Genomic DNA, 24,455 nt, shown 5'->3' with positions numbered 1-24,455 from the left:
TAAGGATTGAAGTTTGTTTAATTTTTCATATTTTTCACCGACTATCTTATTTTATGTTAAGAAATTATAGTTTTTCCGACATTCAAATTTGGAACGTAATATGTTCCTAGAAAACCTTTGTTACGAAAAATAATAATAATAAATAAACAATGGAAAAGAATTCAGCTCAAACAGAGTTCGTATGAAAAAGTTATGAAGATGCGAAGTTTAAAAAAAATCGTAGGTATCTACGAAAATTTAAATTTCCGCAAGTGGTCCCCTTGCAAAAAAAAATATGGCTATTTTGGGAATTTCTCAAGTTTTTTTTGCTATTTTGTGAAAAAAAAAACTTGGGAAACAAAAAAGACTGGTCGTTTTCTTTTTAAATAATCATAAAACCCCTTCTATTTGTTTTTCTATTTTAAAGATGAATGAATGAATTAAATAATGAATAGAAAAACGTATAGAATAAACCGAATAGCTTTTTAGTATAGTTGTATAGTTGAAGTTAAGTTGACGAAAACTATGATGAGAAAGAATCTTCCTTTGAGAAAAGAAAAATAACGAGAGAGAGAATCCAAAGGACATAAAGTAATGGCATAGTGAGTGGATGCTTTTATTTTCATTTATAAATGCCATTAATTCATGCAGTATTATTATGTTTCATAGCTTTGGTATATATGTGACATAGATAAAAGGTATTGTTTTTTAATTGAATATATTTAACAGTATACGACTTAATTCCATAACTATACAAGTTTTTTTAACATGATATTAGAAAGACAAAATTGTAAAAATGGTCCCTGTGGTATGCATTTTTTTGGGGTTTCAGTCCAAACCTCGATTTTTTTGGATTCATGGTCCTTTTGGCCTAGTTTGTCCGTAGAATTGGTCCCCCGACTTAATTTCCGTTAAGTTATTGTTGTTAACTTCCTCATGTGCCTCCCACATGAGGGTATATTTGTCTTTTCACTTATAAGGTACCATTGTTGCACCTAAAAAATATATCTCCCTTTTAAAAAAAACAAAATTAATACCTATTTATTTATTTTAATAATTAAAAAATTAATACCTATTTTTTTTAAAAAAAAAATTAATACCTAAGGGACCATCTCTCTCTCTCTTTTTCTCTCTCTCTCTCTCTCTCTCTCTCTCGTCTTCCTCACTCTATCTTCCTTTTTCTTCTTCCCAAACACCATTGTTGAAGAAGCATCACCCAAAATCCCCTGTCGAGCATCAAACAAACAAACACGCCCTTGGATGGTTGTTTCCGGCGAGATCAAGAGGAGCTACAACCCTCTCGACGACTGCAATCGATGTTCAACACCTCTGCAACCCTCCTACAGTCGAAAAAGCACAGCCCCAAACACCTCACCTCAATCGTTGTTGCTGCAGTTGCTCTGATTCCCTTCTGAATCGTTGTTATCGATGACGAGAAAGAAACCACGACGAGACTCGTCGGGGAGCAGCCTCGCCACCTCCTTCGGTTGTTCATCACATCTTCCCCCTTTTGCACCTTTCCTTACCGAAGTTGTTGCCGCAGCTTACCTGTTTCCCTCGGATCTTCCTTCCTTCCTTCCTTCTCATTCGCAGATCAATGCTTAAGCAGCCCTTGTTGCTTCCGATCTTATTCTTCCTTCATCGGTCCGATTGAGCACCTGTGACCTCCCTTTGATCGGCGACTGCAGCTGCCTCCCTTCCATGTGTGTTTTGATGTCGGATCGGGAATGAATGAGGGCTCGTCGGAGATCGACATCACCCCTCCTCACAATTGCCAGCCACTGCCGGAGACTCCACTCATCTGCCTCACTCGTTTCTTTCCTTACTTGATCTGAAAACCACATTTATTACAAATCTGAAAACCAGGGTTGGAGATGGTGGTTGAAACAAAATCCAGACACACCTTCAAAAATGAAAACACACATAGACACAAATCGAAATTGTAGATGAATATACACCCATAAATCGATTTGCAGAAACAAAACCCATACACAAATTGATTATAGGGACCATCATCAAGAAAAAAAATGGAGTATGTATGTATATGTTCTTCACTGTGTTTTGGGTGGAGAGCGAGAGAGAGGGACCTTTTTTATTTTTTAATTATTAAAATAAATAAACAGGTATTAAATTTTTTTTTAAAAAATGGGGGATATATTTTTTAGGTGCAAAAATGGTCCATTATAAGTGAAAAGACAAATATACCCTCATGTGGGAGGCACATCAGGGGGTTAACAGCAATAACTTAACGGAAGTTAAGTCGGGGGACCAATTCTACATACAAACTAGGCCAAAAGGACCATGAATCCAAAAAAGTCGAGGTTTGGACTGAAACCCAAAAAAATGTATACCACAAGGACCATTTTTGCAATTTTGTCTATTAGAAATAATTACTTAATAATAAAAACTAGCATTTATAAGGTTTTAAAGGTGTCCAAATTTTGATACCCAATATATTTTGGGTGTTATATTTTAATTTTTTTTTAACGGCTAATAGGTTTGGAACATATGGAAAATTCGATATCTAAAATTTTGGAGGATATTAAAAAAAAATTAATGGATTTTTTTCAGTCTGTAAATTTATAAAATCTTATTTATACAAACTAATTTCATATTGTTTCCAAAGTTATAACACTAGCATTATGGATGACAAGTCAACGAAATTGAACCAGTTTATTTGTAGTATATTATAATCGAATAAAAAAACGATAATTAGCGTGTAGTGTTATCTGAATATCATAGAACTTGCTACATAAAAAGGGATATTAAAATCTGATATTTGATATTTAACCAATTGACTTTTTTTTGAAAAATCTTCAAAATGGCAACTAACCTTACAGCTTGTCAAATTGCAAGTTTCAAAATACCAATTTATGGTGCCCATTACCCAAGTGTCTTTTACAAAACATTTTGAAGTGTTTCGTGGTTCTAAAATCCTTTTCAAATCACATTATCCCCTAAATCGTCACCAAGTGGCAAAACAATTTATTTATTTCACTTAATCTCTCTCTGACTCTTTGTCTTTATAGACTTAATGTTTTCTGCAACTAAATATTTCAATTGCGAATTCAAAAATGAGTTCTGAAACTTTGTCACGTCTTGGAAATCGAAAAGCAATTTTGAAACCTACAATTTAAATTTTATTTTGAATAAATTATTGTTTTGGTCCATGTAATTGGCACCAATCTACGACATTAGTCCAACTTTTGAAAAATTAATGCAAGCGGCCTTCATGTTTCACAATCTACTATGGTTAGTAGGGTTGTAAACGAACTGAACGTTCAGCGAACTATTCATGAACCGTTCGGCGAGAAGTTCGTTTATGTTTGTTTATTTAATAAACGAACGAACTTAAACAGAAATTATCGTTCGTTTAGTTAAACAAACGAACATGAACAATGGTCTCGTTCGTTCAATTATGTTCGTGAACGTCGTTTATGTTGTTCGTTTACGTTCGTTTATGTTCGTTCATATAAGTTCATTTTATATTCACATATGTTTAATTGTGTTTGATTACATTAGTTTACTATATGTTCATTTATGTTCATATATCTTCAATTATGTTTTTTTTATCTTTGTTCATTTATGTTCGTTTGTTTATGTTCGTTAAGCATGTTCACGAACATGAACAATTTAATTTGTTAAACGAACGAACATGAACAAGAAAACTCGTTCGTTTATCCGTTCGTGTTCGTTTATTTGTTCGACTAACTTAAACGAACGAACATGAATAAGCTTCGTTCGTGTTCGTTCGGTTCGTTTAGCACTGATATGTATTCTTAATCAAACTTATAAGTAAATTACAGTTTTGGTCCATTTTACTCTATTTTTTTTGTTTCTTACTATTTTTCATTATGTTTTTAACATTTGACATTTTAATGTACACCAACCCCCATCCCACCCACCCTTAAAACCCACTATTTGAACCAAAATTTACATAAACACAATATTTTTCTTCAATTCAGTTTTTCAATCAGAATCAAAATTTATACATACTATCTTAAATATATTCAGTTATTTTCATCAAAGTATTATGTTTGAATGATTTGCATATCTGTTTTAAAATCAAAACATAATTAAAAACATACATATGATTATCAAAACAGATATTGGATCTCAAAAGTCAAATTTGATGACAAATACCTTTTTTTCAAAATCGGAACCAAAACATCCATTAAGACGAATCCATTTGCATATTTGCTAACAAAATCAAAACCAAAGCATTACTCTTATATTTGTTTTATAAACTTAATGATGATCCGGTGGATATGCTCGTTGATGGAGAGAGAGAGAGAGAGAGAGAGAAAGAGACTAATCTAGATCTATATGCTCACTAAAGTTGTGATGTGTTGAAATTGGGTGATTGTGATCGTGGGTGTGTTAAAACAATGGATAAGAAGAAACCATCAACCACCATTAAACACATATCGGGAGGCTTTTCGGGGAACCATCGATGGCAGATGTCTACCAACCAAAATCAGTCAACATATTTTATACATGAGCAAGGGCGATCAATGATGTTTGAAAAAATTATAGGTGGTGGTTGATAGACAATGATAGAGTCGATGAGAGATAAAGATAGAAAGAAGGTTGTAGCTGACAAAGAGGTTATGAAGTTTTTGGCGGCAAGCGACACAGAGGAGGGCAGCGGAAAAAACATATTTTTATATCGAACTTAACGGGAAATGTAACGGTGTTAAGCAAAATGATCAGTCATGATGCATTTTGAAACCATCGGGACCCTTCATATCAATATTTCAAAACTTTGACCTAAAATGGATAATTTTTAATGGTAGGAAAATGGCACTTTAAGAATTTTTTTTCACTGTTTTTTTAACATTAAACCAACTTCGGAGCTAATTAAATATATATTCTCGATATATGCTTTGCTAGAGCGATATGTCTATGAGAAGAACTAGTTACAAACAACGTATTTTATAAGAAAAACATGGTAAATAGATCTAAAACGGATAATTTTTAATGGTGTGAAAATTGCACGTTAAACATTTTTTAACATGAAGCCTACTTTGGATTTGATTCATATTAAATATAAAAACATTACAAGAACATCTTGAATATAAAATAAAAGCATTACAATAGACATTAAATTTAAGGGAGGTTTAAATCAAAACTAGCATAAAAGTTATGTGATTCGCTCCCACAAGCCCCTGTATTATTCATTGCCTCCTACCTGGTAGGATTTCTCATACGACATGATCCGTTCCCAGAGTTGTTTATCGTGTGTCTTGCTTGACCGCATGTAGAACACTCTTTTCTTATTGGACGATCAACTTTGGACGGAATATGGTCCGTGTTTCTTTGTCTGCCGATTTGATGTTTGTCCATTATTGGTGGCATGACAGTCATTAAACCATTGGTGTAACGTCCCAAAATTCATAGTAAAAATTTCATTTTTAAAACAATAAATCATACAAACGAGTTGTTCCAAAACCGATCATGTCACACCCCCAAACCAGAACGGCGGAAACGTCTGGGAACGGATGACTTCATGTACAGTATCGTAACAATTGAATAATAGAGATCAAAGCATTACAACCATTGTATTGAATATTTAATAAGTTTACATTGTACTAAAAAACATTGTTTACATGAGATCAAATGCATATGACAAAAGTAAATAACGTGATGCGACGACGTTCCATCCACCAAAAACTCTTGTGGTTACCTGTTTACTGATTTCCTGAGAATACAAGTGATTTTGAAAAGTGTCAACAGTTAAGTTGGTGAGTTCATAAGTGTTTTGTATGAGAAGGATTTTGTAACTGTTTCATGTAAAATGATAATGTATACTTCCAGAAAATCCAATATTTTCTTTAAAATGAATTGTAAGTCTTAATCCAAAGACTAAAATGTAAGTAATGTTGTACTGCGGAGTAGTGTTATGAAGTTTTATCTTTATATAAAACTACTTGAATGTATGTTGACCCGTAAATCAAATGTGTTGTCGATACTCTATGTGAGTTATTATAACCATACTAATGCGACTAGTTGCCTGAACGACGTGCTTCGGACGTCGGAACTGTTACGAGATTTGTCACCCCAGACCTGCTGGTCTAACTGTAGCTAACAGTTTAGGTGCGGGGTTGTCAATCCCGTATAGATCTATACACAAGTGTCACGCTCTCCCTACAAGAGACTTTGGTTATAATGCAAGTCTTAGTATGTGTACTCTAGTAGGTACGGTGAAGCCAAATGTCTCACAACCAGTATCAATCGATTTACGTGAACTGAAAACTCCTTTTTCTTGTAAAAGAAATAATTATACCTTTAAATAATTGTATGTTTCTTCTGTAATGATAGTGTAGTTTTGAGACTCCCAAACTATGCCAAATATAGTTTATCTTGTTTGTTTGTCGAGACTATTTATATAATCTTTTATATAAATACAAAGTTATTATCTTGTCTAGTGTCAAAATGTATGGTCAAAATATTTATATTTTTGGGTTGTAACCCCCAAAATGACGGAATAACTGGAATGTACTCCTTTTTGTTAGAAAAGCTATATTTTGGGTAAAAACTTCCAAAAACCTTGTAGTTTTACAAATCATAATTTTTCTCATGATTTTTGTAACATAGATCTTGTTTTGTTTTTGTTAGTTTTGCATTTGAAAACTAATATATCACACATATTTGTACCAAAGCTAGTAATAATCACATCTTATGCAAATAATGGCTTATACTTTAGCATAAATATGGAACATGCAAGTATTTGTGTAATAAACACATTTTTGACTTGTATTCCACCCCCCCCCCCTCCCAAAACATGAAAATCTCGAAAATGTGGGGGTATGAACTCACCTTGAGTGGCTTTGTGGGTTGTTTGAATAAGTGGTGTGAAGATTTCCAAGCCTAAACTCTTAAATGGGGGTTGATGAACTCTTTGAAGATGATATTACCCTAAGAGTTTTAACACTTAATAATATGTGTAAATATGATGAAACTAACATGAAAGTGCATAAAGACACTAGATTAACAAGAAAATCTTACCAAAACTATAAGAATAAACTTGGAGATTTTTGAACTTGGAATCTTGGACTTGATTTTTTCTTGAGAGAACAACAAGGTAATAGGAAGTAGAATGGAAATGGTGTAAAGATTTATGGTGCTCTCGTCCTAAGATAAGGAGGTACTGTGAGGTGATATTTGCTTGGTTAACTGCTGGATAAATGTGTAGGATACTGTCGGGTATTGTTTCTTATTGGAAATGGGTGAAATATATCAAGTCATAAAGTCAAACTCCTATTTTCTCTTTATTACCACCGAAATCACCTTAGGAAAGATCACATTGGTGATTTCGGCCAAGGCATGACCGAAATCACCTTGTACCCCATGTGATTTCAGTCCTAATCCCCCACAAATGAGTGTTTTCGGTCCTAGTGGTTTGGATCTTGGGTGTTTTCGGCCTAGAGGTGTTCTAGGTTGATGATTTCAGCCTAGGGGTGTTCTAGGTTGGTGATTTCGGCTTAGGCATGTGCTTTTGGCTCACTACAACAGAAATCCCATGGTCATGGGTCCCCAAAACCGAAATCTCAAGGCATGGCATAAATCATGCATCAAATCCAAACTATTTGACTTGGCTTGACTCTTAAGTGTTTATTACGAATATATATATATATATATATATATATATATATATATATATATATATATATATATATATATATATATATATCTTCATATATACTTATACAAACAATGCCCTATTGGCTTTCAAAGTTTTATTGCAACAAGGTTACATTGTGGATTCACTTATACACGGTTACAATTTAGACCTTGCTTGTTCCAAAATTTTCCAGTTGTCACAGATCAAAGTGAATATATTATTTAAACATCAGAGTAATATCATTAATTGCCAATACGGAAAACTATGGGGGATGTTGTACAGTCACGTCGGACCCTTCCCTTTCATACCGTAAGCACCTAAAACCATAAACATAAAATTATAAGCACAAAGCTTAGTGAGTTTCCCAAAACATCACATATCATGCATACAATAGAGATTGCTATGTGCCAACCATAGTCTTGACATTATGCCATGAGTCGTATCATGGTCTTTCCTTGCCAGGCCGAGGGCCAAAACCCTGGGTCTTGCAGACAAGTGCCAAGAGCCACCTCCTGGTCTTCCATGCAAGTATCACAGAGACAACGATCATACTACATATATTTGTCAGGGTCCAGTCCCTGGTCTTGCATAAAATTTTTCGGGAGCCACCTCTAGGTCTTTCATACAAATGCCAAGGGAAACCTCCTGGTCTTCCTATATAACATAAGCCAATGGGTCGACATTGGTGCCTTCGACCCCCCCCCCCCAGTATAGTGAGGAGACTCACCTGAATTACAAAGCCGACTAACACTCAGCTCAAAACCGTGTCGACCATAGCTAACTTCTCTCCTGCCACATGATAGGTGCTTAACACCTCCTATCGATCCACACAAGGTAAACCCTAATTCTACCTTCTAAAAATAGAATTTGACAAAAAGTCAACCCATGCCAAAAGTCAACGGTTAAAGTCAAAGTCAACAGCCCATAATGTCAATTATCCGTCCTAATGTCGTGACCAGCCCTTGGTCACGTCATGAGAGCTCACTTGATCCGATTCCAACTCATCCTGACTCAACCTAGCCAACTTAGTATAGGAAAATCACCTGAGCTAACCTCACGACATGGGCAGCCTTTCCTCATGTCGTGAGCCCCGAGAAGTTCATCAGAACGGTATCGACCACTCCTCACGTCGTGAGACCCCATGTCTCACGTTGTGAGAAAAGTTTGAAGCAAAAGTCCAACTTTTAAGTCCTTAAACCATTAAGCCTTGACTCTAACTTTCCAGAAGGTCTTATAACTCCTTAATACACTAGAAATTCGATGCTTTTAAGACATATATATGTCCAATACATGTCTAGATCTCATTTGGGTCAAAAGTTGAAGAAAAAGACATCCAACTTTCATGCAAGGTTCCAAAACTCAACCATTCTCTAAATCTGAACTCCAAAACACTCTTAAGATCCTTATAACCCATAAAGTTGCCAACTTTATGGTTTTCATTCATTCAAACTTGCTCGACCAATGAGAGAAGTGGGACAAAACTTAGATCTAGCCTCATATAACAATAAATGTGGAAGCTTTGATACTTACAATGGTCCAGAAACAATATAAGGTGATAATGATGATGATTCCTTGCAAGCCTTTACAAAAGATCTCCTTCTTCTTCTTCTTATTTTATTATTCTTCAAACCAAGAAAGGCTCCAAAATGACCAAAGATCAAGCAAGGGATGAAGAATAGGGTTTTCTGAGGTGAAAGAGGGTTTGGAGGCTGATGATGAACCCTAAAATGGGTTTATAGGTGCTTAAATACAAAGGAAGCCCTAAAATATCATGGGCTTGGTGTAACATCCAATTCTGAAAGTGTTCGGCTGTGACCACGGAAGCCAAGAGTATAAGCGTAATCGAACGATTCAATCTTTTATGGGTCTTGGGTCATATTCGAATGGTTGAAGGGCCTGGGTGTGTAGCTGGGAGCGTAGGGCTTTTCTCCACCCTTTTTGTGGATATAAAGTTCGTCGGAAACGGACTAAGAATGAGGATGTTATAGTACTTTGAATTTGTTGGTATAATTGGTCACTGAATAGAGAAGCTTGCATTTCAGCCCATGCATGCAAGGTGGAAACTAGGTGAGTACGCCCAGCGTAAGCTGGGGTACGCCCGACATAGTATTGGATAAGTGAAATGCGGGAGATTCGAGCAGTACGCCCAACGTACGCTCAGAGATCCTAAACCCTAATTTTGGGGGCTAAGAACTATATAAATAACATAATTACCTAGATATCGGCCTCCCTCTCATCCTTAGACAGCCACCACGAAACCCTAACCCTTCCTTGAGTGTTCTTGGAGATTAGGAAGCCATTAGAGAGCATTTTAGTGTTGTGAAGCCATTTTTCAAGCAAGAGAAGAGCATAGCACGGTGGTGGATCAAAGAAGAAGCAGTAGATCCAAGATTGTGGTTCCATTTCAGATCACCTTGAGGTATAAAGCCATAAACTTTCCTCATGTATGCTTAGATATAGTGTAGTTTGGTTTTGGAGTCATATTGGTCCCAAGTATGGAGCTTTATGGTTCAAATCTGATTCCTTGACTTAGAGTTGCCACTCTCAGTTCTAAATGAGTCCCTAAGGCAGAAAGTTGCCATCTTGAAGGTATTAATGGATTCATGCAAGAGTTATGGCCATTTTCATGGAAGTAGATTGTTATACTTTGAGTTTGGGTTCATGTGGGTCATATAAAGTCACAAAGTCAGTGACTTTATGGATTAAGACGTTGAAGATAACTTGGATCTGTAATTATAGCCTTTGGAATAGAGTATTAAGTGCTTAATGGTGGAAGTGGCTTAACAGAGCAGTACGTTGGGCGTACAAGCACATACACGCAGTGTACAAGCCATACAGCCTGTACGCTTAGCGTATAGAGGAGTACGCCCCACGTACTCATCAGATGGGCTTTGCATGTTTTGGGCCTCGGTTTGGGCCATGCATTGGACTCATTTTCTTTGGGCCTTAGTGGGCCATTAGAAGTCAGATATTCTGGGCTAAGAATATGTTTGGGCTTTAGGGTAAGGCCCATTAGATGGGTTGGGCCCAATTTAGCAAATTGGGCCATTAGTGGGCCACTAGTGGGCTCGGAAAGTCTATCTAGTAATGGGCCTTTCATATTGTGGTTTGGGCCTTAGATATGGGCCAAGTTGAATTAGGGGTAAAATGGTCATTTTACCCTAAGGAAGATTATTAGTTTCTGGACTAAGTGTCATTTTGTTACTGATAGCTCGGGGAGCTGAAGGAGCAGCAGTTCGGGGAATTGACATTAAGCAGTCACATGAGTATCAGCAGGACTACAGCAGTGCAAGGTGAGTCTCCTCAATGTGTACATGGGTCTACGACCACAATGTCGGCCCATTATGTTTGTGTATAGTAGGAAGACCCAGGGATTAGCCCTAGGCATTTTTATGATATATGTTCCAGATTACGATCCGATGTCGGGCGAGGCCCGAGGAATATTAGTATGCTAGAGGTCTATGTGATTCTTGCATGCGTAGGTAGTATGTTTCCGGACTAGGTTCTGATGCCGGGGGAAGCCCGAGGAATGTTATATGTTGCATAGTAGATTATACTTGTTGTCTTTGTGATACATGTATGTGCCTGGTGGGGAGGTGAGTGTGGGCGAGGTCCCGTATCTCATCACTAGCCGAGTGTGGACGGGGTTCCATATCTCATCATTTATCAGAGTAGGGGCGAGGCCCGTGATAGCAAGGAAGTGAGTGTGGGTGGGGGCCCGTATCTCACTATCAGCAGGAGTGTGAACGGGGTTCCACGACTCATCAGTATCAGGACAGGGGCGAGGCCCAAGTTAGGCGAGGCCTTAGGATAGGAATACATTAGAGTATGCTTCTTTATGTGCTAGTATGTTATATGATTGTATGTGTTTAGCGGGCGGGGCCCAGAGACAGGTGGGGGCTAGGAGAAACAGATATGTATACCGAGCGGGGCTCGATGCCAGGCGGGGCCTGATGCCGGGCGGGGCCAGATGCCAGAGCGAGTCCGATGTTGGGTAAGTCCCGATACAGCGGGCGGGGCCCAGTATTTGATTATGTGTATGGTATGTGGTAGATTGGGGAACTCACTAAGCTTTGTGCTTACGATTTTCAGTTTTGGTTTCAGGTACTTCTGGTAGCGAAGGGAAGAGCTCGGGATGACTGCATCGCACACACCATGATGTTTTAGCCTGGGATGTTTTACTCTGATAAAATAAACAAGTGTTTCGAAATGATACTCTGATTTGATACAATGATTTGTGTTTTAGTTAAATGGAATTGATGATTACGACTTATTAATGATTTAAAAACGAAATTTTTAGTCATGATTTTTGGGATGTTCCAAGTTGGTATCAGAGCCTTGGTTTGAGGGATTCGGGCACACTCTGGGGTGTGTCTGAACTCAAACTAAGGACATGGTATGAAATATTTCAAAAGAAAACCATTTTTACAAAAAGAGTTTTTTTAAAAGAAAAGGACTTTGAAAAGAGAAAAAGGGTGTGGTGCATGCAATCAACCGAGCTCAAGTAAGTACTCCCAAATTACCCATACAAGTTTATGTTATGATATGTTATGAGAACTGCACGCAAGATTAGGACTAAGGATCTAGGAAGGATGCCTTATGTGTCTATTATATGTGTACAACTTTATGAGAATCGCATGCTAGTTTAGGACTAAGGATCTAGGAAAGATACCTTATGTGCCTGTTATGTGTATCTCAACTTTATGAACCGCATGCTACTACAAATTAGTTAGTGATGGCATGAATGTGATATGCTTGATTATGTGTACTCGATGCTCAAATGTTGCTTGCTTTGTGCTTTTATGAGTTCTAGTTATCTTTTACTAACTAGTAAACAAATATGTTAAGTTACATATTGCGAGGACTAAATAATTTCAGAAGGTTGGGTTTAGCCTTATTTCGGAGATCTCGTTTGAGTCTAACCGTTGTAGGGTAGAACCTCTCATTCGAAGAATTATCTAGTCTTAGTGATATGTAATAGTATTTGCGAGCAAGTTAGGGGAGATAGCAGGGACTTCTTATGCAGCTGATGGCGGAGAGTGGGTTGGAGATTGCCCTAGGGCAAGCCTAGGATGAGAGTAGCAGAGAGCAGTAGCAGTAGAAGGGACTTGGTGGAGTCAAGGCAGTTCTTGAGGAAAGTACGGATAGATGTGGAAGGTAGTATGGGCCCGTACTACTGAAAGCAGAGGATCCGTACTCGAATCAGGGAAGGCTGAGATGAATCCAGAAAACTTGTAGTATGTGAGATCCCTCGAGTTATGATGAGTATTCTGATGTTTGTTATGGTATATTTCTGAGTATGGTGACGCTACATGGTAGACCAGATGGCAGCTCTGGTGCCAACGAGGGATCAGGCTCGGACTCTGGAGTCGGGCAGCTTGATGGTCAGATGAGGGAGTTCATTCCATCTGAGAGTACGCACAGTATCATTGACCGGACTCCTGTGATCTTCAGTATGATCAAGGAGGGCATTTTAGAGATTTGTGATGAGAGGACGAGTGCATTCTGCACTGAGATAACATCCATGATAGGGGTACGTACACTAATGATTCGGGAGTTCAGAGCTTGAGAAGCTCCAAATTATCATGGGGCTAGGGACCCCATTGCAAGAAGCAGGTGATTGGCAGATGTCGCCAATACTTTCGTACCAGCGTAGTCTCGAAAGGGGACAAGGACCGACTTGCTTCCTGCCTCCTGAAGGACAGGGCACGTGATTCATGGGAAGAGGTTGGTAGAAGGTTGAGTGGTGATGCGGTGGATGCTATGTCATGGGATGACTTTTAGACAAGATTACGGGCAGAGTGTGCCCAGGTGACTGAGGCGCAACAGTTGGCGCAAGAGTTGTTAGATCTCCACCAGATGACTGAGACTGTGGCAGAGATCACTACCAAGTCTCGGGAAAGAGATTATATGGTACCACAGTATGCAACATATGAGGAAATGAAGATGGTAAGGTATCAGAACATACTGCAAAATGATAGCAGGGAGATCATGAGTATCTCTGGGTGCAAAACCCTGAATGATATGACTTCTAGAGCTCGAGAACGGTATATGGACTTGGAGCTCATTGGTAAGAGGGAATCAAATCAGTTGCTTATACTGAAGGGTCTCGGGAGGAGACCCAAGATTTAGGATTTGCTTTTGAGAGGCCAGCAGGGCCAGATTCGGTGCAGCACTTGCGGGAAACTGCACGAGGGAGCCTTTCGTTCCAAGGGTTTGAGTAAGTGTAACTCTAGGTTATCCTCTGTTTGTGTTTGAATTATATTTTCAAGAGATGTCATATGCCAATTGCATACCGAGAATTATTAGCGGATAACGATAGATCATTTCCCAAATTGCGGGATTGGGAGAGTACAGCGTCATCTTGGTTTATTCCAATATTGAGGAGCAGCACGAGAAGCACCTGGAGGAGGTGCTAGAGACTTTGAGAAGGGAGAAACTTTTGCAAGGTTCTCCAAATGTGAGTTCTGGTTGCGCGAGGTGCAATTTCTTAGGCACCTTGTCAACCAGAAGGGTATTCCGGTCGATCCGACCAAGATAGAGGTCGTGATGCAGTGGGAGATTCCGAGGTCTCCAACTGAGATTCGGAGCTTCCTGGGTCTAGTGGGTTAGTATCGGAGATTTATTCGGGACTTCTCCAAGATTGCAGTTCCTTTGACCCGACTGACCAAGAAGTTGATGGCCTTTCGTTGGGGGACTGAGCAACAGGCAGCCTTCGAGACTCTCAGACAGCGGTTGTGCAAGGCACCGATTCTCACCTTGCTAGAGGATGTAGATGATTTTGTGGTTTACTGTGACGCTTCGATCACGGACATGGGTGCAGTACTGCAGTCAGCGGGGCCACACGAAGGCCCAATGTCCGAGTTTGGTTGTCGCATGACAGGTGATAACCCCCGGCTCTGCGACGTTGAGGATCACCGACAACCATCAGGGCCAGGCAGAGGCGCCAGCGGCTAGGAGCAGGGCTTTCCAGATGACCACAGGGGAGGCACGGGCAGCTTCCGATGTTGCAGGTGTGTATCTCTTACTTTCCTATCAGCTTTTATTTATGATTTATTTGTTATGGTATTGAATCGATACTAGTGAATGTACTTTAGAATTCTGTTTCCTACTTATGATTGAGTTATATGCCATCTGCATACCTTAGATTTTAGAATAGTAGTTAGAGGTCGTTCCCTTTTAGAGAAGGTTTTCAGGATGCAGTAACTGTAGCAAGCGTGACTAGAAGTCGGGATATGTGTCGCTAGTTTTCAAGAGAGGTATTGATTGGTATTGGTCAGTTAGATCACTGGCAGTGGTGAGCATCGGATTGCGAGCGGATCGATCTTTGGACGGTAAGAAGGATGGGGAATCCTTTCCAAGGCTGTGAGCTGTAAGGAGTTAGATAAATTAAAGTGGGGGAGAACCATCCAAGTATTCAGGAGCAGAAGTAAGTGCGAGCTGGGATAAGTTCGCATTATGTTGGGTAGGGAAGCAACCCGATTGACCATTTGGATAAAGGAGTGCAGGAATTAGAAGTTTGGGAAACTTCCCGACGTAGATTTTGTGTATTCACGACAGTAGATAGCTGATTTGGGAAACCAGGTCGGAGAATTCCCGACATGACGCGGGTTTAGCCATGATGTAAGACTACGGGATAGCCATAGCATCCACCAGCAGTCAGGCAATGAGGAAAGGGTTGTAAGTCTACGAGATAGCCGTAACATTCATTAGCAGCCTAGTTAGCGGAGTGTGGGTGAGGGCCCATATCTCCTAGTTAGTGGAGTGTGGGAGAGGGCCCATATCTCCTAGTTAGCGGAGTGTGGGCGAGGCCCGCATCTCCTAGGCAGCATGATAAGAGTCAGGAAAAGATATCAAGCTGAGATTCGAGGGTGAGTGGGCCTGCATATCCCTAGAAAGGTGAGACATATGGGAGAGGCCGATCCGAGATATAGTTTGGGTAGGACCCGTGGGCGAGGCCCGTGTACTTATAGCAGCGTAGGTGAGACCTGGTAGAGAGCTAGGGTCAAGGTAGAGGCTCAAGGATCCCATGACTTATAGATCAAGAGTGGCACGATAGATAGAGCATGTTTAGATAGCCGAAGTTTCTTCGGAAGTCGCTGGGAGCGACTGAGAGATTGAGCTTGGTTTCAGTAACCGGTGGGAGTCCAGTAACCCAGATGATGGCAGACCAGCTGGGATCAGGGTGGTCCCAGATCATCTGGAAAGTGGATAAGAGACAACAAGATCTTTCGTACAGGTAGCGATAAGAGAATTCTGGAGTGGAGCAGCTAGTTGACTGAGAGGTGCTAAGTCACTCACATCTGGATTAAATAATCTCAGAGTAAAGGGTTTGAATCTGTTGCACATCCCTCGTATGAGTCTAACCGTTGCAGGGATAAATCTCTTACTTGAAGGATTATCTGATTTTCATGCTGAGTTGAGCATTCATCATCTGGACATAGTAAGTGGAAGCATTCAGTGGGTAACAGCGAAGGAACCAACACTAGTAGTGGCTGGAGATTAGTTACAACGAAGGATCTGTCCTTCGCAAAGATAGAAAAGGTTGCCGCTTATGTACAGTTGCCTTGGGAAGGCAATCGATTGCGCAGGGTAATGGTTGGACCCTCAGGATGTCAAGTGTAGCGGTCCTTTCGGGGAGCGGACTGAGCATACAAGGTTAAGCGTTGTATAAGAATGGTTATGAGCATTCATGCTAGTTTGGAGTGGCTACTGTGTCCCATGAGAAGTATCCGAGATAAGTATTCGCAAAAGACTTTGAGGACGAAGTCTAGTTTAAGTGGTGGAGAGTTGTAACATCCAGTTCTGAAAGTGTTCGGTTGTGACCACGGAAGCCAAGAGTATAAGCGTAATCGGACGATTCAGTATTTTATGGGTCTTGGGTCTTATTCGGATGGTTGAAGGGCTCGGGTGTGTTTTCGCCACCCTTTTCGTGGATATAAAGTGCGTCGGAAACGGACTTAGAACGAGGAAGTTATAGTACTTTGAAGTTGTTGGCAGAATTGGTCCATGAATAGAGAAGCTTGCATTTCAGCCCATGCATGCAAGGTGGCAACTAGGTGAGTACGCCCAACGTAAGCTGGGGTACGCCCGGCGTATTATTGGATAAGTGAAATGCGGGAGGTTCGAGCAGTACGCCCAGCGTACGCTCAGAGATCCTAAATCCTAATTTTGGGGGCTAAGCACTATGTAAAGAACATAATGACCTAGATATTAGCCTCCTTCTCATCCTTAGACAGCCACCACGAAACCCTAACCCTTCCTTGAGTGTTCTTGGAGCTTAGGAAGCCATTAGAGAGCATTTTAGTGTTGTGAAGCCATTTTCTAAGCAAGAGAGGAGCATAGCACGGTGGTGGATCAAAGAAGCAGTAGATCCAAGATTGTGGTTCCATTTCAGATCACCTTGAGGTATAAAGCCATAACCTTTCCTCATGTATGCTTAGATCTAGTGTAGTTTGGTTTTGGAGTCATTTTGGTCCCAAGTATGGAGCTTTATGGTTCAAATTCGATTCCTAGACTTAGAGTTGCCACTCTCAGTTCTAAACGAGTCCCTAAGGCAGAAAGTTGTCATCTTGAAGGTCTTAATGGATTCATGCAATAGTTATGGCCATTTTCATGGAAGTAGATTGTTATCCTTTGAGTTTGGGTTCATGTGGGTCATATAAAGTCACCAAGTCAGTGACTTTATGGATTAAGACGTTGAAGAGAACTTGGATCTGTAATTATAGCCTTTGGAATAGAGTATTAAGTGCTTAATGGTGGAAGTGGCTTAACAGAGCAGTACGTTGGGCGTACAAGCACATACACGCAGTGTACAAGCCATACAGCCTGTACGCTTAGCGTATAGAGGAGTACGCCCCACGTACTCATCAGATGGGCTTTGCATGTTTTGGGCCTCGGTTTGGGCCATACATTGGACTCATTTTCTTTGAGCCTTACTGGGCCATTAAAAGTAAGATATTTTGGTCTAAGAATATGTTTGGGCTTTAGGGTAAGGCCCATTAGAGGGGTTGGGCCCAATTTAGCAAATTGGGCCATTAGTGGGCCACTAGTGGACTCGGGAAGTCCAACTAGTAATGGGCCTTTCATATTATGGTTGTGGGCCTTAGATATGGGCCAAGTTGAATTATAGGTAAAATGGTCATTTTACCCTAAGGAAGATTATTAGTTTATGGACTAAGTGTCATTTTGTTACTGATAGCTCGGGGAGCTGAAGGAGCAGCAGTTCGGGGAATTGACATTAAGCAGCCAGATGAGTATCAGCAGGACTTCAGCAGTGCGAGGTAAGTCTCCTCACTGTGTGCATGGGTCTAGGACCACAATGCCGACCCATTATTTTTGTGTATAGTAGGAAGACCCGGGGGTTAGCCTTAGGCATTTTTATGATATATGTTTCGGATTACGATCTGATGCCGGGCGAGGCCCGAGGAATGTTAGTATGCTAGAGGTCTATGTGATTCTTGCATGAGTAGGTAGTATGTTTCCGGACTAGGGTCTGATGTCGGGGTAAGCCCGAGGAATGTTATATGTTGCATAGTAGATTATACATGTCGTCTTTGTGATACATGTATGTGCCTGGTAGGGAGGTGAGTGTGGGCGAGGTCCCGTATCTCATCACTAGCCGAATGTGGACGGGGTTCCATATCTCATCATTTATCAGAGTATGGGCGAGGCCCGTGATAGGAGGTAAGTGAGTGTGGACGAGGGCCCGTATCTCACTATCAGCAGGAGTATGGACGGGGTTCCACGACTCATCAGTAGCAGGACAGGGGCGAGGCCCAAGTTAGGCGAGGCCTTAGGACAGGAATACATTAGAGTATGCTTCTTTATGTGCTAGTATGTTATATGTGTTGGGTTATGAGCATTCTAACACTCCTAAGTGTACATGCAACCCTAAATACCTTGGATCTATGTTTTCTCTATTATACATACAATTATGAACATCCAAGGTATTATCCTAATCTAGCATACAAAATAATAAATATAACAATATAGAATACATACCTTTTTGATGTAGAATGTCTTCATGAAGCTTGAGTGCGTAGTGCCCCAAGTGTGACACCTCAAATGGTTCACACAACACCAAATACACTTGGAATAACTTGAGAGAAACTTGAACACTCCTTGAAATCGTCTAGCCCTCACACTCACACATTAGTGCACGATTTCTTGAGCCATGGGATTCTTTTATATGGTGGCTATTAGGGTTACACCATGTAACTCATAACTTTACCCATTCCTTATGCTCCATGGATTTTAACCTCCATGGAGTATCCATGGGTCACCCCATGGACTTAGTCCAACATAAGGAATCTTGGATCACAAGCCCACATATATAAGAATGAATGATTTACACAATCAACCCATATATTTAATTAGTCTCCTTTTGATCACTTAATTAATTCCAAATTAATTCTTGATCAATACTAATTAAATAACCTTATTAATATATTAGAACTTATAATATATTAACCAACCTTAAGTGTTATTTCTCTCATTATAGTCTATCCAAATGTATGATGCCATGCAACCCAAATGGACCATGCCGGGTCGGGTCAAGTCTTACCAATTATAGTTATGGACTTAGACATTAATCCAACAATATGATTGTATGTGTTTAGCGGGCGAGGTCCAGAGACAGGCGGGGCCTAGGAGAAACAGATATGTATACCGAGCGGGGCTCGATGCCAGGCGGGGCCCGATGCCGGAGCGAGTTCGATGTCGGGTAAGTCCCGATGTAGCGGGCAGGGGGCCCAGTATGTGATTATGTGTATGGTATGTGGTAGATTGGGTAACTCATTAAGCTTCGTGCTTACGGTTTTTTCAGTTTTGGTTTAAGGTACTTCTGGTAGCGGAGGGAAGAGCTCAGGATGACTGCATCGCACACACCATGATGTTTAACCTGGGATGTTTTACTTTGATAAAATGAACAAGTGTTTCGAAATGATACTCTGATTTGATACAATAATTTGTGTTTTAGTTAAATGGAATTTTACGACTTATTAATGATTTAAAAACAAAATTTTTGGTCATGATTTTTGGGATGTTCCACTTGGTCTGTAGTAGCTCTCACATTGTGAGCCTCTATGTCTCACGTCATGAGACCAGTCCCGATCAGAAGTTTCATTTAAACCTATCTCACGTCGTGACCACTCAAAGGTCACATTGTGAGGCTCCAATTCTTCTAAAATCCAACCTTTTGACTCCTTGAAACCCTAATTCAATTCATCCTGGAAAGAGGGTGTTACAACTCTCCCCTACTTAAATTAGATATCTTCCTCGAAATCACTCCTCACTACCTTCCAAACACGCCAGACAACCTGGACGATACTCCCACAACCCCGATACGGACTGAGAAGTCGGCTCATACATACAACGACCTTCCAAAACTATAACCGAACCCAGCCTTAGCAGGGCTTTCATACCCTGACGACGAACGATTCCTTACCCTACTAGCGTTAACCACTAAAGAGTAACCATCAGTACTCTGCCGAAATCTGAAATCCCAAAAGCTTGTCTGACTCCCCGACAGACATACCATTATAAATCATTGCCAATTCGACTCTACTTTGTAATCCAAACTGAGCATAAACCCTTCCAACCCTGGACAATCTTGTTGTTCCAAAATTACATTTCTGATGCAACCGAGACCTCCATGGTCTCGTACTTGCCTACCAATTAACTGATATACCAGATGTCCAACCGGCTGCTGAGGCTGATAGCCTCACACAATCGCACCTTGCGACTCCTGAACGAGGGTCTGGCAAGAGCTGTCCTAGCTTGCTTTCCATGTAGAAACATTAAAACTTAAGATTGATAGATTCTAAACAGTTAGAGTGAATCAAATAACAAGAGAAATGATCAAAGATGTGTCAAATGCTTAATATTATCAAAGCTTTAGAAGAGTTCAACGCGAACTTTTCTGTAAAAGCTAAGTATGGCAATACCATTGATTGCACTAGAACAATAAATGCATGCACATTAAATAGTATAACCCTAACAAACCATAAACACGGATGGACAGGCCCAACCCGTTAATAAATGAGACTATTCAAATACAAAACATTTGACACAACACACTAATAACCCAACAATCTCCCCCTTTTTGTCAAATAAGGAAAGAAGTTCTTATACTGCAATTGTTGCTTCTGAACCTTGAATAATTTCGGCATCATATTCAGAAGAGTGTTGCTAACAACAATTTACCATTTGATCATATCAGAAAAGCATTTATGGTCAACAACTTCATTAGCTTTACAAGCTTCTGTCAGTTCCATAACGTAGTTCAAACAAGAGGTTGAATATAAGTGTTTGTCCAGTAAGAAGAACACACACTTCTGAACTTTTTAACCTTCTCTCCTTTGATACGCCACACTCCAGTTGTCTTTGCGAATTTTACCTAACTTCATCTTATTGAGATCCTTTTACTCTTATTCAGGTTTCAAAATCGACTTTTTTTTCAGAACGACTGCAATTTCCACATCCATCTTGCCTATCTCATGAATGCATCAAACCAACATTCTCTTCAGATGAGCCACAATCAGTTCATATTTATGTTCATCTTTTGACTAAAGAGATAACAAAGAAATCTAATCATAAGGATTCATGCAAGGTAAATCAGCAAGAGTAAACTCAAATTCTGAACGACTTGCTCCTCTGAATCCTTTGAACCAGATATTTATGAAGTTTTTAGTCTCAATAGGAGTATAAACTTTCACCATAGCAATCTTCTGAGAACTCCAAGTCTGATATTGAGGTCTTCCATACTTGAGATAAAAGGAGAAGAGCTTGTGATTGGCGTCATAATCCGAAAGTGGAGCTTTCTCAATTTTCTCGAAGCATCCGAACAAGAATGCCCTAGGAGTGATTGGAAAATCTAGTTGTGATTCAGAAGTATTATCCAACTCAAATGAAACCACATGCTCCAACCAATGAGTATTCAGGTTGTCAACTGCCCCATTGAAAATTCTTTCCATGGACCACGGAGGAAAGGGAGTCATCTGAGTTTCGAGAGTGACCTTTGCAATCTCAACGTTCTTCTCTTGATGTTCCAGCTTTAAGAAAACTCTCAAGAGAGTATCAAGTTCAACATCATGTTTCTTTCTTGTAACCTTTTCTCCTTCGGATAATACCTCTTCTTCCTCTTTATCATCATAAACTTTCTCTTTGCCTTTAGATCCAGAAGCTTCGTTACCCTTATGATCTTTGGTGTTTGGCTTCTATTTCAGTTTTGGTTTTTGCTCATTTTCATTAATTGGTTCAGAAGGATTTTGCTTGGGTTGTTTTTCTTTTGGTTCTTTTGGTTCTTTTGGATCTTTTGGTTCTTTTGGTTCCCCCCTTGTTTCGAAAGAGTATCACTCTTCGAAACACCTTCAATCTGGTTGAGCATTGAGAAGACATGTTTAAGTTTATCAGCAAGATGTTGTCATACCGAGACAGTGAGCAACGAATCACGTGTCTCTACCAGTCGTTGTAGATAATGATTAACATCCGAAACACAACTTTTAACGGCAACCTTATCATATTCAAGGTCATCCAAATGCTTGTTGGCATAACTCAACTTTACCGAAAGGACCTTAGCTTTCTCCGTCTTGTGAGCGAGTTTGTCCATGAGTTTGTTTTCTGCTGCAAGATCGGACTGAAGTTTCTCAATCTTATACTCAATAGCAAAATTAAGCTCAAAATTGTCAACTTGAATTGCAAAGTGAACACGTGAAATAGCTTCCTTCCCGACATGTAGTGAAGAGCTAAGACTTGAAATGACTCTGTTAACTGCAGTGGTGTTTTCATCAGAATACTTTCGGAAGTCAGTCATAAACTGTAACACATCACCATGTAGTTTTTTGACTTTTGCGGTCTCTTTGGAAATAGTTGACTCAGATGCTTTGATAGCCTTTGTAGCTTCAAAAATGACTTTTGCATTTTCTTTGGTGATCATCTCAACAGTGGCTCTGTGTGACTTTAGCATAAACTCAAAGTTGGAAGAAGTGACAAATGATGCCAAAATAGAATCCAACTTGTCATTAAGTTGTTTAAACTGCCCTTCAGTCATTGGGGCATCGTCATCATCACTTGTCTGATGGACAGTAAAGGGACTGAAATTGAAAGCTTGAAAAGCCTTCTGAGTATCACCAAAAATAAGATATGGAACGTCATCCCTCAATGGCGAAGCTATAGATGTACTTGGACCAACTGTAACCCCGAAAGCACTTGCCCCCGTATCAGATACGTTGATAGTTGACATCGGAGTACTAACAGTGGAAGTTGTGGTTGCAGTGGAGTCGGTATAGAATGGAGTGGATAATGGTACATAAATTTGTGGCTGAGAAACTCCAACAGAGAAATTTGGTAGTGGTGCAATGATGATTGGTATAGTGGTTGTGTTTGGAGATGAAGTGGTGATCGGAGAAGGTGGAGGAGTGGGTACCTGAAATAATTCATCTAGTAAAGGAACATAAGTTGAAATCGGAGATGATACCTTCATCATAGGTTCGGTAGGAGTCGGTTCCGAGGTAGCTGCAGTATCTTCAACCTCGTTCTGAATAGGTTCAACCTCACGAACATCGATGTGAGTCCTAGACTCCAAAGGCTCCTGTATCACTGGGGATGGGGATCTTGGTTTCCGAGCAGCCTTTTTGACTTTCTTTTTCGGAGTCTTGACAACTTCGGAAGGACCAAATTTTTCCTTTCGCTTTGCTCCCCTTTTTGGTTTGTTTTCTTCCTCGATGGCCTTTCGCAAGTCATCGTACATAGGCCAAACACCAGAAGTTGCTTGCTTGCGATATTTGTTGACTATTACATTATCGGAAGGCACCTTCACAAGCATGACCTTTGGAATGGATCCCATAAATGCGAACTTTGTTGGGTCTAACAGCACAAAAGTGGATGTCTGTAGGACCGGAATTGCAGCAATAACGGTGTCATCTAAGATTGGAACTTTGAAGTGAACCAGAGCTTGTTTAACCACGATTGACCAAAAACGTGCACATGATATCTCGGTATTGCGAGTTGAAGACGAGGTACTCTGAATGAGTTGAGTCCTACCTCCTTATGAATTGAACCATCGACAACCTTCACTTACCAATACTAGTGTTCCATCACTAGCCAATCTCAATGACCGTACGACTCTTGAAACCCAGATGAACACTCCTCGAAATCTCAACAAGTTTGACAACCCCAATCGCTACCCATGATACAATACCCAATCCTTAAGTCCTTTATGTTGGTGACGAATACCATAACCCATGCGATAAATAATTTCCTCTGGCACTTCCAGTGACCAACCAAACTCATGCGACTGCCACCACTATCTCCTTGCTACCGCTCCTTCCCTAGCAACGATAGTGATTGAACCCGAAGGTTCTTCCGTATATGACCACCGATCCCACCCGATCAAATGCTAACACAACTAAACTATGAATTCATTGGAGAACAAACCCACTGATCCGACCATTGTCCTTCTAAACAATGCCCCTGAACTGATCCCATCAAAGAACTGAAACAACAACCGAACAACTGAAACCCGATCAGCTAGGTACGACCCACTAATGATTCATGCATGCAAAAAGGCATACAACAATTCTTGATGATATAACCCAGACAAAAACAGAGAACCACACCAGGCATAACGCTTACCCAAACCAATACAAAATACCAAAGCAAAATAAATATTGACCATAACCGAGAAGAAAGCAAAATATATCATACCCGCAATAGTACCTGATGGAACCCTGGCCTCTCCTGACTGACACTGCATTGCTCGACTCCTCTCTGCTAGGGCTCATGCCCTACCCTCATGACCATCAGTGATCCTCAAAGTAACCAGAGCAGGTGTACTCGCTGCTCCTCCCCT

The sequence above is a fragment of the Lactuca virosa genome, chromosome 7 (genome assembly GCF_052849685.1).
Source record: "Lactuca virosa cultivar CGN04683 chromosome 7, Lactuca_virosa_CGN04683_v6, whole genome shotgun sequence".
In the NCBI taxonomy this organism is placed as follows: domain Eukaryota; kingdom Viridiplantae; phylum Streptophyta; class Magnoliopsida; order Asterales; family Asteraceae; genus Lactuca; species Lactuca virosa.
This window is presented reverse-complemented; position numbering follows the sequence as displayed.